Source organism: Podarcis muralis, chromosome 7, assembly GCF_964188315.1.
Source record: "Podarcis muralis chromosome 7, rPodMur119.hap1.1, whole genome shotgun sequence".
NCBI lineage: Eukaryota > Metazoa > Chordata > Lepidosauria > Squamata > Lacertidae > Podarcis > Podarcis muralis.
This window is the reverse complement of record NC_135661.1, coordinates 54,770,350-54,787,623: the sequence shown is the minus strand read 5'-3', so window position 1 is coordinate 54,787,623 and position 17,274 is coordinate 54,770,350. Positions and strand designations below refer to the sequence as shown.

Sequence of the window (17,274 nt, the reverse complement as noted above, 5' to 3'; positions counted from 1 at the left end):
CCCCTGTTCAGCCTTTGTTTGGCCAATCTGTGTATGCATTTAATTCCCTTAATGTTCCTTCGTAAGTTAGTTCTTTAGCGAAGGCCTCTGTTATTTCCTGCGTTGCACCTCTGCATTGTTGAAATCCTTCTGAAAGTTTAAGAAAACGCAGAATATGCTCAGAAACATTTGTACTTTTATCTTCAAAGGAATTTGAAACAAAGGGGAGAACACATCCATGTCTCATTGTCATGACCTGGAGGTCATTGTTGTGGAAACAAGGCCAGGAATCTGGAGTAAGAATGGGAATCAATGCCAGGGCTCACCCATGGTATATCTAGTGACTCAAAAGCCCTCACACAAAAACCACTTACCTTCTTCTGATTCCAGCTCAGAAGTCCAAAAACAACCACAGTCCCCCTCACTTAGCTGGTGATGACTAAAGCAGGCTTGCCCCTTTTAAATTAAGAGACTTCCCTCTGAGAAGGCAGAGCTGCCTACTAAGCTACACTTCCTTTTCAGCCTCCATCTGAGGTGAACTATGACATTAATGGGTTGAAACGCAGCAAGGTTGCTTTAGGCGCCAGTCAAAAACGTTTCTTTTTAACCAGGACTTTGGTTGACCTGATGGACATCCTATACCCTTTCAAAATGTGGCTCTTTTGGGGTGGGGTTGTTGGGTTATTGTTCTTATTTTGATTTTATATATTGTGATCTTTTCTGTGAACCACCCTGAGACCTCCGGGTATAGGGCGGTATATAAATTCATTCATTCATTCAATAAATAAATAAAAACAGGAGCATTACTCACAAAACTACAGGATGCCAATGAATTCTGACGAATGTCATGAGTACTCACAAAACAAAACTCAAAACAATCCCCAGAGTTCCTGGGAGGAGGGGATTGATCATTAAACGACTCTGTAAATTATAGCTCTGTAAGGGGAACAGTGGTCTCCAAACAACTCTCAGCACCCTTAACAAACTACACCTCCCAGGATTCTTGGGGAGAAGAAGCCATGACTGTTTAAAGTGGTACGATACTGCTTTGAATGTATAGTACAGATGGAGCCTTACAAGGCATACTTCCAGTGCAGTCTCAATCACTCCCATGCTGGAGGGGTCAACAGCTACAGAACTCGGCCATGGCACAGCTCATTACTCTCAAGGAGCAAGAACAATAGCGGTGTCAGATCAGAAGTCCTCTGCATCTTGCTGAAGCAACAGCTCGTCCTTCTGTGCTCTGGCCTTCACCTTCCACAGTGCTCTGTCCAAGGTCCTAGCAGCCGTTGCTGTGTCCATAATGCTCCTGTAGTGGACTATCTTCAATTAAACACTCCAGCTGTGATCTTTTAATACAGTTTTTATTTGGTCAGGACAACTGTGGCCACCAAGGAACCCTCAAATGTAGAGTCCACAGGCCTTTAAGTTACCTAGGTTTATAGAGAGGCATTCCCTCGCCTTAGCTTTACACACATGTAGAAATCAAATCGCATTCTCAGAGGGAAAACATGCCTGCATTATCAGAGCTGGAAACCCAATTCAGCTGAAATGATTTGATGTCTACTTTCTATCAAACTGGTATAAGGCTGAGGTTTTTTCCTGCACAAACATTCTTGACACATACTTCATATAGTCTGAACAATATATACTCCTAAAAATATATATGGGATAATGATCCTGTGTGTGTCAGCTTTTATTGGTCTGTGACAGTAATTAATTAAATGTGTCTATCTATCATGAGTGGCTCTGTCCTAGCAAGTGGATTTGCTGCTACTACTACCAGATTCCATTCTGAGTACTGAGCTGTGATAGGGGTTTTCCTAGAGACAGGATATGGGGAGGCTAAAAAGCAGCAGAGCTTGTGAGTTGCTGGCTGCCAGAGCCTCTGCATGTGAAAATGCAAATCTAAACCTTGGCCTGAACAAGGCAGATTATGAATCAAAGTTATCTGGAAATACTGAAATTCGAGAAAGGACGGGTGCAAGTGCTTCCTGATCCCCGAAGGCCACCCTTAAATAAAGTTGTCAAAATGGAGAACAACTATGGCAGAAATGCCCTGAAATGAAAATATCACTAATAGACAATATCTAAAAGGTCTAAAGTGGCAGTAGCAATTCTCCTTTGAAAAAGCAAAGGCTGTAAAAGCCAGCTGGCCTTCTGCTCAGTGAGCTTCAGGCTAAGAGGACATGGCGCTCAGCTAGTCTCCCTGCCCCCCAAACACAGGCCAGCCTGAGGCAAAGCCAGCTGGAATTCTCCTTTGCCGGTCAAGTTGTGAGCATCATATAACTCTTCTCCAAATTTGGTCAGCCTGAAGCCCAGAGAAGAGTCTGTGACACTGGTCACAGAAAATCAACTTTAAAAAAAACACAAACTTGTTATTAATGTAAAGTCAAAGGTACAAAGCAACATTAAAAAAATAATAATCAAGATTACAAAACAGAAGAGCAGAGCAGAGTTTGTATTTTCCAAATAAATAGAGGGCAGATAATGCTGAAAAATAAAAACAGCTAAACACATCTTGAAAGTCAAATCTCACAATTTAGTGGGGGAGGACAGTTTTGTATATCTGAATTTGACACGTAAGGAATGGAATCCCACCAAATGGCATAGAAATGGCTCTGCATCTTCCATGCATAATTTGTGAGTTATTTTCCATGCAGCAGCCACAGTCTACATATTCTTGTACCGCAGTGAGAGGTTTAAGTCCCATAGTGTCTTCCACTTCTAGGTCAAAGAACTTCTTGCTGCAGCCAGAATCCATGTAAGATATGCCTTAGATTAAGAATTTGCTGCTTGATCATGTTCAAAAGGGCAAGTTGCAGAGAGGCCTGAATGGGGCATTAAAAATGTTGACACTTCTTCAAAAACATCAAAATTTAATGCCCAGCAGCTTTTGGCAACCACCCTTCTACACACACACACTCCAGCACATCTACTTTGTGTGTGTTCTTCACCCTCTCTCTCAAGGTTAAACTGGTTATATCAATTTAAAAAGGCACAGGCTGGCAATTTCAAAGGAAATTAGTTATTTCAGCTTCAAAGAGGAACAGCTTCCTCTGGAGGCCAGGTTCAGGGATGGCTTTACTATGTTGTCCTCATGAAGTGACCTGCTTCGGGTGGCACCATGAACCCGGGCAGACAGGTGAAGGCAGAAATTTGTGTCTGACCTCTATTTTCAGTGAGCAAAATATCTCAGTCTGACCTCACTTGGCTTAATGTGCCGGAGGAGGTTGTCATAGGTTGATTTTCTACTGTTCGGCCCTTTGAGACAGATGTACTTGCAGCCATTTTTTGAGATGGTTTAAGCAAAGGATTATAATTTATTTCTGCAACCAAGGACATGAGAACCTCCTGGCCAAATAACAGGAGCTAAGTAATAAGAAGCTTGCATAATAGCTTTTTGAACCTCCCTCCCCCTTAAATGCCATGTAAACTGAAATTTCCTAAAATTCCATTTTGCTTTTTGATTATTATAATTCTGTCCTGGAGGTTTATTCACACTTGCACCCACATGCCTCCTTGTGTTTTTGACTAAGGCTTTTCATTAGTAAAATAATGAAAAAGTAACACATTTGAAAAGGAGTTAACGGTGCAATCCTATGTATGACCACTCAAAAGTAAGCCTCACAGAGTTCAATGGCATTTATACCCAGGTAAGCATGTGTATGACCACAGCCTTGATCAAGAAAAATGGGATATATAAAGTTAATATTAAATAAGAGGCATTGTCATGGCATTTGTTACTCCAGTGATTTGTAATAAGCTCAATTTCTCAATGAAATTGTATGTTGTAGATCAGGGGTAGGCAGCCTAATGCCCAGGGGCCGGATGCGGCCCTATCGCCTTCTCAACCCAGCCCACAGACAGTCCAGGAATCAGCATGTTTTTACATAGGTAGAATGTGTCCTTTTATTTAAAATGCATCTCTGGGTTATTTGTGGGGCCTTCCTGGTGTTTTTACATGAGTAGAATGTGTGCTTTTATTTAAAATGCATCTCTGGGTTATTTCTGGGGCATAGGAATTTGTTCATTATTATTATTATTTTCAAAATATAGTCCGGCCCACCACATGGTCTGAGGGACAGTGGACCAGCCCACGGCTGAAAAAGGTTGCTGACCCCTGTTGTAGATCCTCAGCCCTACTGCAGCACATGAGCAGGATTAAGAAGACGTCTTCGATGCAAGCTTGGAATAGGTGGAGTTTCTCCTGTGAGCTGGTGTGGTTTGTGTCACTCAAGTTAACAAATCGGTCAGCAATGCAAGAAGAAGAGTTTGGATTTGATAGCCCGCTTTATCACTACCCGAAGGAGTCTGTTTGTTGTGAGGGAGGAAGGGAAAGGAGAATGTTAGCCACTTTGTTGTGAGGGAGGAAGGGAAAGGAGAATGTTAGCCACTTTGAGACTCCTTCAGGTAGTGATAAAGCGTGATATCAAATCCAAACTCTTCTGCTGCTGCTGCTTGCCCTTGCCTCTGGCCCTGGTTCTCCCTGCTGTATCTGTGTGTTTCCCCAGTCACAACTCCTAATTCCTGGCCTTGCTTTATGCTCTTTTTAGTGTTTCTCATCCTAAACAGACTGCTTCATCAGTTCCAGATGTGGACTTGCAGTTGACTCTATTTCTTGTCCTGCCAGAACTGCATTTCAGTTGTCTCTGACCAGCCACCAATGTCGGCCGCACAGTGAAGCTGCGTAGGTTTTTTAAGTGTATGATTTATAATGCTCTTGTGGGGAGCAATATTGCGGGAGGTTTGCAGGTTCAGAATTATTCAGTTCATTTACAGCAATGCCAGCCTTCCATCAAATACTAATTTGGAGATGTGCCGTGTCTGTCTTTCAGAACTCAAGAATCAGTGACCTTTATCTCTGCAGCTCCCTCAGGGATGCACATTTTAATACATAACTGGATGGTATAAATGCAGACATCTTTTTCAGGACTTACAGTCTTGTCGAGAATGCTCACACAATTGGCTTTATTAAAAGGCATTGAGATATAAAATGTTTTTAATATCACTAGCAAAACCTGTTGCTTTCAAGCTCATATCAAAGTCCTACTCTCAAGCTGAGTTACCAACATCTGTCTGCAATATTCCTAATGGACTTGATTTGCAGAATAAATTGCTACTGTTGCTTTAAATGTACCTGGGCTGCATTTGTCAGCTTTGGGAGAATACCCCCCACCCACTTCTATCATGAAACTTGATGAAACTCACTTAGGTTCCATTCACACTGCAGTTTATTCCATTTCTCTGATGTTTCCCTGTTAATTTCTGCATTATATTTGAGCTTCCAGAAACTAATGCCTGATTAACACTCATTTCCATGTTGATTCCAGAGAAGTCCACCGATAGCTCCTTTGCCCTGGAAAATCAAGGGAGTAAACTGACAAATTGTGGGGTGATATAACAGCATACAGTTCTTTCCTGCTGTTTTTGTGGGGAAATCATGGGGGAATAGAAGAACACATGAGCAGAAAAGGTAGGGATGTAGCAACATTGTCATAGAGCATTTGGGGGGGCGGCAAAATTCCACGGTTGGGAACGCATTAGAAATTTCCCTATTGGAATAAATGGAAATCATTGACTCGATATGTGAATGCTCACCTAATGAACAGTTTCCAGGGAACACATTGTGTTTGCTAAGTGGAACTTGCATGTATATGCTTTTATGCTGCTATGTTTATTATTTGTTCTAATGATATTTTGTTTTTATATCGTACACTGCTGAAAGATTTTAGAAATATTAAGTGATTTCTAAATACTTCAAAATAAATAAACAGGCACATATAAAGCTGGAGATTTCCTGCCTTATGTTCAATTATACCAGCACTGTGTGAAGTCAAAGCAAGCTGGATAATGCGAAGCGCAAGGCAAACGGCTTCCTTAATGAGCTCCATACCTCACAGAAGCAAGAGGGAAAAAAGCACCAATATTTTCATCAGACTGACTTGCCCGGAGTTTCTTCTGCCTTGACTGGTATAAACCCACACAAAATATTTCTTCAAAGACTTGACCATGTATTAAAGCCCTCTCAAGAAGATGAGCCCAGGGAAGCAATCAACACCCCCAGGATCCTTCACCGATCTCTACGGTAGCACCTTCAGCCAGATATCAATATTTTCTTCATAGTAACGAGGCATAAAAACTTGTACCTGACATCTGAACAAAACCTTCTCTTGCTCTCGCTCTTTCTTTCTCCCTCCCCCTCCTTTTTTTGGCTGTTTTCTGTTTTGCAGGCTTTCATGTTCAAAAAAAGCCACACCAAAAACATTAAAAGCCCCTGAGTTAGGATGCCTTCAATACTGGGGGAGCCTAAAGGCTATCAGCTTCACGATCAAGAAAACACAGCCTTGCCTTGCCTGCCTCATCAGAAGAATGATCAAATAAACACTCCTACACATTTCCCTTCTATTCAGTCTCAAAATTCAGTGAAATAATGAAGGTTTTATTAAGGAAACCTACGACTAAAAATACACACATGTGTGTTAGTTCCATGTGTTTTGACTTATATAACCAAAAAACGACATGGTTGTGGGTGTTTTGCAGCAGTTGTTTGCATGATAAACTGCAGTGTCAGGTTTGTTTATATATTAAAATCTATATACCTCTTGATTGTAAAATAAACTCTCAGAGTGGTTTGCAAAAGGAATAAAACAATGAACTTATCAGTAAAAATAGTTTAAAACAATTACAGTGGTACCTCGGGTTACATACGCTTCAGGTTACAGACTCCGCTAACCCAGAACTATTACCTCGGGTTAAGAACTTTGCTTCAGGATGAGAACAGAAATCGTGCTCTGGCGGCGCGGCAGCAGCAAGAGGCCCCATTAGCTAAAGTGGTGCTTCAGGTTAAGAACAGTTTTGGGTTAGGAACGGACCTCCGGAACGAATTAAGTACTTAACCTGAGGTACCCCTGTATTTAAAACATTTAAAGAATAAAATAAAACAATAAGATTAAAACAAGTCAGCAGTCTACATGTCTGGATAGGCTTGCTTGGCGCCAACCTCTTGTCAACAGGCAGGGAGTTCCAAAGTGTGGGTGCTTGTTCTGCCCTACGGGTCCAAATACAGACCTGGGCAAAGGATTGACTGATGCCTCAATGGGAGCCAGTTGCAGGGATTCCAAAAAGAGATGCACAAAACGCATGAGTGATCAGTTCTAGTGCTTTATTATAAGGATATACAAGGTGTGACTGGACAGTTCGGTAAAGGGTCACAGAAATCGGACAGTGAGTAATATTCGAACATACATACCTTACAGGCCTTCAAAGGAGGCCCCCTCTGAGACAATGCACCGTTGACAATGTTCGTAAAACTGCTGGAAACTTCTGGAAAAGTCCTCTTTTTGGACTGCTTTCAGTTCCCTCGTCACAGCAGCTTGGATGTATGAAATGTTGGGAAATCTGTGCCCTTTCAGTGCAGCTTTCAGTTTTGGAAAAAGAAAGAAATCCGGTGGGGCCAGATCAGGAGAATATGGAGGGTGGGACAACTCAGTAACCTCGGTAACGATTTCACACAGAATATGCAATACTTCCGCCATCATTCGGACGGTCAAACGCCAATCCTGCATCAATAGCTCACAAATTCTGTCGACATTTGCCACCATTCTGCTCATCGACGATCTGCCAGACTGAGAGTCATCTTCTATGGTTTGCCACCCTTCACGGAAACACTTGAACCACTCATACACCGTCTTTCGAGTTACAGCTTCATCTCCGTACACAACTGTGAGGATTTTGTGGGTTTCCGATGCCGATTGTATGTTCGAATATTTCTCGCTGTCCGATTTCTGTGACCATTCCCCAAACTTTCCGGTCACACCTTGTACAAAGAGACTTACAATGTGTGATACAGAATTCCTTGCCTCTGCAACCCAGGACAGACATTGAAGCAGCAAGCACCATGACTTTGTCCATGATGGACTAACAGTTTATGCATTACTTATACAGAAAACAAGCTACGTGAGCTAGCAGCAATAGTCCAATTAATCACACCTGGCTTAGGGGCCCATCCCGAACTCCCATCCATCTCTCAGATAAGGGAGTAGCTGACAGGCAGGCAGAATGCACAGCTAGAAACCTCCCCTCTCCCAACGAGCTAAGCCAGCAGCTTCAAAGCTAGCAGATAAGCATATATGATCTCATTTTACACCTTGCACCAATTTGTCCCAGGGTTATATCTACTACCAAGATGGTGTTCACAAGCCTTCTGGGGTGGTGTCACCGTTTGGTTCTACACAGTGCTGCCACATTAAAAGATCAATTTCTTACAAATGGGATCCGTCTATATCAACACTAAAGCAAAGGCATGAGACTGAGACTGAGTCCTCCCCCAACCATCTCCTTGTCCTGACATGAGGCCTGAGAAAGGCCAAGTAAATTAGAATAAAAACAAAATGGGAAACTTTAAGGCTAAGTGGTAAAAGCTTACAGGACCCCTGAGAGTAGACTTGCATAATTTCCTACTACCATTGAGAATGAGTGATAAAATGAAGAATGGTTTCATGTGAATGAGCAGTGTGCTGGTTCAGGTAACTGAAATCATGGACGCTTCGTTATTCCCCCACTCGGTGCTACTGCTTCACTGCCAGGAAACAGCATAGTCTAGTTTCTTGCATCCTCTGAACCTTGGCTTATAATTTGTTTTACTCCAAACAAAACATGAGTGTTTGCTGAGATTGGCTTACCACTCATGATTTGGGAGGAACAAGCTATGAACTCAAGTTCAAATGACCCAACAAGCCAGATATTGGCTTGTTTCCCAGAAGTGTGGCACAAGTGAGGAAGAGGAAAACACATACTATTTCACATTAAACCACTGTTCATGTTAACTATAGTTTAATGCAGGGGTGGGGAACCTCGTTAAACTATGTTTTCATGCGACATGTACTCATGCATGCTGCTACAATAGGGGAAGACTTACTTTCCGAATTGACACAAAACTCACATTTCCACAGATTCATCCAGTGCTTGGGAGGAACTAGTTCAACTGAACTAGTTCTAAAATCTCTGAACTACGCCTAAAAGTAGTCCCATAATTGATAGGTGAATTAAAGGTGAATTAAGTTCATTTCGGTATACAGTGGTACCTCTAGATACGAACGGGATCAGTTCTGGAGCCCCGTTCGCATCTAGAGGTAAACATATCTAGCGATGGCACGTCTGCGCACGCGCATGACGTCACTTTGAGTGTCTGCGCATGCGCAAGCGGCGAAACCTGGAAGTAACATGCTCCGTTACTTCCAGGTTGCCGCGGAGCGCAACTCGAACGTGCTCAACTCGAAGCGTATTTAACCCAAGGTATGACTGTATTTTGTCTGATTCTTAGTTCTTTATATTCATTCCCTTCATTAAAATAATGAAGTCAGTTTGACATAAAGTTAGAAAGCAAATTGTGGAGGCAATGTTCTAAGACCTATCTGCTGCTATGGCTGAGATCACTTAAATCAGTATTCCCCAACCTTGGGCCTCCAGCTGTTTTTGGACATCATCCCTCGCTAGCAAGACCAGTGGTCAAGGATGATGGGAATTGTAGTCCAAAAACAGCTGGAGGCCCAAGGTTGGGGAACACTGACAAATGACAAAGTAGCTACTAGCCATGATGACTATGCTCTGCCTCAACAGCTGGAGTCAGCAACGCTCCTGAATACCAGGTGCTGGAAACCACAAGAGGGGAGATTGCTCTTGTGCTCGAATCCTGCTTGCTGTTTTCCCACACTGTGAGCACTGGGCACTGTGAGAACAGGATGCTGGATTAGAAGGGCCATTGGTCTGATCCAGCAGGTTCTCCTTAAGTTATTAAAACATTTAAACATTGTTGCTAAACAATCAGAAAGAAGTTACATGAGGTATTTCCTGTATCTTCCCTGCCAAAGAGATTTGCTCTGTTCCAACAGGAGCAGCTTGCAGTGAGAAGTAAGATACAAGAACTAAGGAAATGATGTCACGTGCCTTTAACAGCTGTGTGACTGGCACAGATTAAACAGGGTATGCACTTTCTAGTATGGAAATACAATTACAGGAAAAGCTTTACCTGTTGACATTCTGTCTGTCAGATATCTTATTACTTGTGTAATACCTCTGATTTACTTTAGGGCCCCATACATCACCAAAGCAGCTTGTAACATTTTGCATGCTGAAATGTTTTTGCTGGAGATGAATTTTTTTTAACAAAAGAGATAATTTTGATGTTTGAACTGAACTAAAACATTCATTTTGATGAACTTGAACTGAACTACCGTAATTTGTTTGGTAAAAGAATGATCAGGATCTAGCTCCTTTTAAAAAAGAGGTTTCCAAGCACTGGAAATTTATTTGCCTCTCCAATCCCTCAGCTGCCGCTCATGTTTTTGACATTTAGGTTGCAAAGCCCTCTAGGCAGGGATCTGTCATTTTTGTTTATGTAGATTCCTGGTGCTATATATATAAATAAATAAATAGCAGCAACAGCCCCCCAGTTTTTCCATAAGAGGGCTAAGAATGCAATCCTATACAAACATACTTGACAGTAAGTCCCACTGAGGTCAGTAGGCCTTACTTTTTTACCTTTTTAGTAGGCCTTACTAGCCAGTAAATATGTAGCCGAGCTTACTTGGGAGTAAGCCCTGTTGAACTTAATAAGGTAAAGGTAAAGGGACCCCTGGCAGTTAAGTCCAGTTGCGAATGACTCTGGGGTTGCGGCCCTCATCTCGCTTCACAGGCCGAGGGAGCTGGCGTTTGTCCGCTCCGCAGTTTTTCCAAGTCATGTGGCCAGCATGATTAAGCTGTTTCTGGCGCAACGGAACACCGACACCAGAGCAGCACACAGAAATGCTGTTTACCTTCTCCGCCAGAACTTTTTTGGGGTGCTTTCGACCTGCCAGATTGGCAGGAGCTGGGACTAAGCAACGGGAGCTCACCCATCACGGGGATTCAAACCGCCAACCTTTTGATCAGCAAGCCCAAGGCTCAGTGGCTTAGACCACATCGCCACCTGTGTCCCATTTGAACTTAATAGGATCTACTTATAAGAAATATATGGTGAAGGTTGTGCTGTTAGCCAGCATGGTGTAGTGGTTAAGAGCAGTGGACTCGTAATCTGGTGAACCGGGTTTGCTTCCCCACTCCTCCACATGCAGCTGCTGGGTGACCTTGGGCCAGTCACACTTCTCTGAAGTCTCTCAGCCCCACTCACCTCACAGAGTGTTTGTTGTGGGGGAGGAAGGGAAAGGAGATTGTTAGCTGCTTTGAGACTCCTTAAGGGGAGTGAAAGGCAGGATATCAAATCCAAACTCCTCTTCTTCTTCTTCTTCTTCTTCTTCTTCTTCTTTCACACAATTCAGGGAAGAAAAGGTCTTCTGAATTAAAGGCTGCTGTACATTCTCTTGGAGATGCTGATCTCACATGAAAGAAGGCTCTCAAGAATATGGAGCAGAGTTCACACTAAAAACTAGATGGCAGCACCTACCTGCATATGAAAAGTTTAATCTGAGCAAATTCCACTGTTGCATTCTTCAGTACTTATGGAAAAAGCTATAAATTGCCAAATGAAAGTGGCAGAAATTCCTGTGAAACTTTTTTTTTTAAATGCAATAATTTAAATTATTTTAAATGTTACCCTGGTGTCAAACATATGTGCGCAAATCCAGTAGATTTCAGTTGGATTTTATAATTGATATAACTTTTTTAAAATAAAAAAGTCACGATAAGGCTATAATTCTACCTGGTATACTTATCCGGTAGTAAAACCCTATTTGAAGATGATAATATTGGGCTTTAAGTCTGTTGGGGACAGTTATTTTTGCTTAGGAGGCAAATGACTCTGAGGGTGCTTTCCTATAAATGGGCTTTCTTATATTTTAAATGCAGTGTTAGAAATGGCAGCTATTTCAATAAACCAGCAGTGCTAAAATGCTGGATGGTATATCGTATGATTTAGTATGATTTGGTATATAGTTGTATGAATGTCTTCCCGTTTTCAAGGCCTTGGTTTGATTCATTCAACATGATGTAAGTCAGAGGTCGGCAACCTTATCCAAGGATGGGCCAGTTGACACTCCATCCGTCAGATGGGCTGGAGAGTGTACTATTTCCGGCACTACTCCGACCCAGAAGTGCGCTGGAAATAGCTTGTGCACATGCAAATGGGCGCTTCTCAGTCCTGCACGCGTGCGCACACGCTACTTTCGGCACACATCCGGGTCAGAGGAGTGCCCGTGCACATGTGCGCAGGTGCCATCAACCCAGAAGTCGGTCCCCGCGCCGCGCCAGTAAGACTGGGCGGCGAGGGGCAACAGGGGGGTGGCAAGGGTCGCCATGGGCCAGTTAGAGAAGCCTTGTGGGCCGCTACCAGCCCATGGGCTTTAGGTTGCCAACCCCTAATGTAAGTCATGAATACCGTTATGAGTTTTGAGTGGTTAAGCTGAATGCCTAATACCTGTGCCCCTTCTAATTCCTGGATTCAGCAGATTCAATTGCTGGAATAGCAATGACAGCCTGGTAATCACCTGGGAGAAGAGCCATTAAGAAAGACAAAGGGAAGGTAATGGGCCATTAATAATGCCAAATGGGAGGGCATCTTAATAACTGCTAATGATTGAAGGAAGAGCTTGGTGAACTCAACCCACTCCTAAGCTATCTAACGTCCTCTTTATTTATGCTAGTCACTTAATTATGATGTCTTGCAATATAATCTTATATGCATGCACTGGCTGTCTATGTTTCTGGGCCCAATTCAAAGTGTTGTTTTTAAGCTATAAAACCCTATATGACACGGGATTGCAATACCTGACTCACTGCCTCTGCCAACCAAAACGTACCAGGACCTTATGGCCATCATGTGAACATCATCTGAAGTCTTTCTTTGGATTCACCCTCTTGAATCGGCAAGAAAATAGAAGTGCCAACAGGCCCAACAGAATGGGAATGAATGGCTGATGACATGTATGGAATTGGCTGTAACAGACAAGTTGATGGAGCTAGTCAGAAGAAGGGAAGGAAGGCCAGGTAGTGCTGATTTTGCCAAAAGATGGAATTGGGTTTTTTTGAGTTATGGAATGCATGTTAAGGAAATAGGAGAAGGAAAAGATTTTTGTTTCTATAGTTATGTCAATAATAATAAATAAATAAAATCTAAGCGGACACATAATAAGTATGACTAACTTGATCTGAAATTTATATTGTTATACTCTAAACTTTTCATTATTTTTAGGCGAAAGGTTATACATTGCCTTTACCTTTCTATCACACACACATGCACATCATCAAATTTGGATTGTGAGTACCATCTCTTTTGTTAATGTAATATATTGCATGACTCATCCAAGCAACTCAGTCCACATAGACTGTAAAGGGCCTCAGTAAATATCGAACATCTTCTACAACAGTATTATCACTCAGCTCCAGATATTTTGCATGCTTTCCTTACTGAGTACTGAAAAGCAGTAGCCTCTGTCATACTACTGATAAGCTGCATAGGCTTGCTCTTTCAAAATAGAAAGAAATACATATGCCTAGTTGAGGCTGTTTTGTGGTATATGGTGACAGTGATAAGGAAAAATCCTTTCCTGTGGGTAACCTGGGAGGCCAATTAATGATCCAGGTTCGGTGTTCAAACAAAAGAGTGTTTATTACGAATTCCAATGCTATGCAGACTGACCTTACAGAATAAGCAAGGAAAATGCTGTGCCGATTACTTGTACTTATAACGCATACATTTTCACACTTTTTCAATGGCTTTCCTACATCTTTTACCTTCTTTGATCCTATGACACACACAAAAGGCTTTCGGCCCCTTCCTCTCCTCCCTTCCTGTGGTAGAGATAAACTCATCTCATTCCCATTTTATTGCTTTATTGTTTCCTTTCAAAAGCTCACCTTTTGCATTAATTTTCACAGACTTGTTGTAAGGCTAAGTCCTTTCTTTAAAGGCATAGAACTGGTTTCAGTTTCATCTGGCCTCAAACAAATGAAAGGTTTAAGGGTGGGGGAGCAAATTTCAGCAAAGAAAATTGATAGGTTGCTCGACTGAATTTTCTATTCACTGCACTTTCATAAAAAATACAGCAAGGCGTATGTAGCATTTTTATGACTATTATTAAATTTATTAGTCATTTTTTGTCACATGCAACACTTGGCAGATACTAGACAAAGAAAGTTTTGTTATACAAGCCAAATTTAAGATGTTTCTTCTAGGTTGTTTTTTTAAAACAAAAACTTTAAAAATTCTTAAACATTTACAGCACGTAAAGCAGCTTTGCCATGGTGTCCTTCAAATGTTTTAGACTACAACTTCCATCAGCTACAGCCAGCAGAGCAGGGGTCATAGTTTGGGGGCTCTCTGATAACTGGAACTGTGTCAGTTTACACCATCTCTTTATGATACACTATTAGTGGGAAAAGGGAAGGACTCATCTGTGAATACAGATCAGCTCTTTCTTCACTGTATCCCCCACTGGCTTTGCCCCTGGTGCCAATGTGGTGTAGTGGTTAAGAGCAGTAGACTCGTAATCTGGTGAACCGGGTTTGCGTCTCCACTCCTCCACACGCAGCTGCTGGGTGACCTTGGGCTAGTCACACTTCTCTGAAGTCTCTCAGCCTCACTCACCTCACAGAGTGTTTGTTGTGGGGGAAGAAGGGAAAGGAGAATGTTAGCCGCTTTGAGACTCCTTAGGGTAGTGATAAAGCAGGATATCAAATCCAAACTCTTCTTCTTCTTCAATGGTGTTTCACTGACATCTAGCAGAAATTCAACCAGCATAATTTAAGGATAGGACCGCACTCACTGTTAAGTAGGAACTAAAAGCAAGACATTTTTGTGAACCTATGGGCAGTAGCATGGTAACAAAGTGCAGGGTCCCTTTATGAAAGTCACACCCGTATCCACTTCTACAATAATCTTATAATTATACAATAATAATAGTTAGGGATGCACTGCCACTATAAATGCAGATCACCATGTGTTGCCATTCAGCTAGATCTAATATTTTCTATGCACATACATAGGCAAATGATTTGGAGTGCTGCAATATCTTATTTCAGAGGGATTTAAGTTGTGTTTTCCTTGAAGTTCCATTGCATGCAACAGAACTTGCACACCTTTTAAAATGAAGCACCTTGTTTTCAGTGTTCCCAAATGCTTAACCTGCAGGAATACAACCCCCCCCCCCACCTTTCATGGCATGGTTTCAGGGGCCATCCAGATAAATTTTAAGAAGTTATAGAGGTTGATTCCACTTATTTCAATAGCTCATTGCAAAATTTGCTGAAGGGGAATTTTAAAGAGCCCTGTCCTGAGCATGTTTACTAGCAACCTTAGGGCTTAAAGGTAAAGGTACCCCTGCCCGTACGGGCCAGTCTTGACAGACTCTAGGGTTGTGCGCCCATCTCACATAAGAGGCCGGGGGCCAGCGCTGTCCGGAGACACTTCCGGGTCACGTGGCCAGCGTGACAAAGCTGCATCTGGCGAGCCAGCGCAGCACATGGAAACACCGTTTACCTTCCCGCCAGTAAGCGGTCCCTATTTATCTACTTGCACCCGGGGGTGCTTTCGAACTGCTAGGTTGGCAGGCGCTGGGACTGAGCAACGGGAGCGCACCCCGCTGCGGGGATTCAAACTGCCAACCTTTCGATCGGCAAGCCCTAGGGGCTGAGGCTTTTACCCACAGCGCCACCCGCGTCCCTAACCTTAGGGCTTACTCCTGAGTTAATATAATTACAAGTGCACATAAGCAGAGCCAGAATGAGCATCCATCTAGTTCAGCATTCTATTCCCCATAGCAGTTGGACAACAAGATGCTTCAGGAAGTCCACAGAGCTCAAAGGCAAAAACCTTTTTCCCCAGCAGTGCCATGAAGTCTAAATACACTAAAGATGCAGAATCATGTGGGTTTCATCAAATGTGAAATATTAACCATTCTCCACACCACAAAGAAATATTTGCTGCAAACAAGAGGCAGATATACTTTCACAAGTATTGTCTATATGCCATGATGGCTCTGCTCTGCTTACATGGTTAGAGGCAGTGGAAGTTCTGAACACCCATTGCTGGAAACTGCAGGAGGGGAGAGAGCTGCCCTTCTACTCAGGTCCTGGTTGTGGAGAGCTGGTTGGCCACTGTGAGAACAGGGTGCTGGACTAGATAGGCCTTCTTTGGCATGATACAGCAGGCTCTTCTTATGTTCTTAGGTTAATGCTACTATCCTTGATGGCTGTGAGGCAGCAATGCTTCTGAAAACCAGTTGCTGGAAGGGAGGGTGTTGTTGCACTTGGATCTTGCTTCCAGGATTTTCATTCAGGCACTGTGACAAGATGCTGGACTAGTTGGACCATTGTCTTGATGCAGCAGCCTCTTTTTCCGTTTCCATAAGGCAGGGAAAGGGACGCGGGTGGCGCTGTGGGTAAAACCTCAGTGCCTAGGACTTGCCGATCGCATGGTCGGCGGTTCGAATCCCCGCGGTGGGGTGAGCTCCCGTCGTTCGGTCCCAGCTCCTGCCCACCTAGCAGTTCGAAAGCACCCCCGGGTTCAAGTAGATAAATAGGTACCGCTTTATAGCGGGAAGGTAACGGCGTTTCCGTGCGCTGTGCTGGTGCTGGCTCGCCAGAGCAGCTTCGTCACACTGGCCACGTGACCCGGAAGTGTCTTCGGACAGCGCTGGCTCCCGGCCTCTTAAGCAAGATAAGCACGCAACCCCAGAGTCGGACACAACTGGCCCGTACGGGCAGGGGTACCTTTACCTTTAAGGCAGGGAAAACTGTGGGGTTGCTGGATTAAGCTCCCATCATCCCTGACCATTCACTATGCCGGCTGCAGAGGCTGATGGGAGTTGCTAAACATGTGGAGGGCCACAGATGTTCCCCCACCCCCGATGTGCAGTATTGTGGTCACCCCTCTCTGAAGGAACCGGAGCGTGATGGAATTCGTAGGATGACAGCCCGGCGGAGGAAGCCAATCGGCGATCGTTAAAGCGTTGGACTCCAACTCCCAGCAGCCCCCTCCGCCCCAGCCGTACTCAGGGATTATAGGAGTTGTAGTCCAGAATCCTCAGGGAGGCCTACAGGCCTGTTATGAAAGGTTCCAATATAGCGCGGAGACTCTGCAAGGGAGCGGCCCTGCCCCATTCAGTTAAACGCGGATAAGTACACCCAGTCCACAGCCACCTTGTCCTGGTGTGGCGCGGCCTAGTCAAGGCTTCCTTCGCTCCCGCCCGCTTTATCTCTTGCCTCCTGGCCGCCTCGCGCGCTTTCGTTTTCATCGCGAGATTTGGCGTCTTGTTCCCAACATGCATTTCGCGGCTGAGCTGGTGGAGGTGGAGGAGTAAA

At 43.5% G+C, this 17,274-nt stretch overlaps 1 long non-coding RNA gene across 1 annotated transcript; it reads right to left on the bottom strand.

The window, feature by feature from the left end:
• Positions 1-14,030: 14,030 nt before the first annotated feature.
• On the bottom strand, positions 14,031-17,123 carry LOC144328432 (uncharacterized). The gene is made up of 2 exons (XR_013393668.1): positions 15,964-17,123; positions 14,031-14,691 (listed from the first exon to the last, which is right to left on the bottom strand). It is a non-coding gene; the product is annotated as an uncharacterized LOC144328432 (long non-coding RNA).
• Positions 17,124-17,274: the final 151 nt, after the last annotated feature.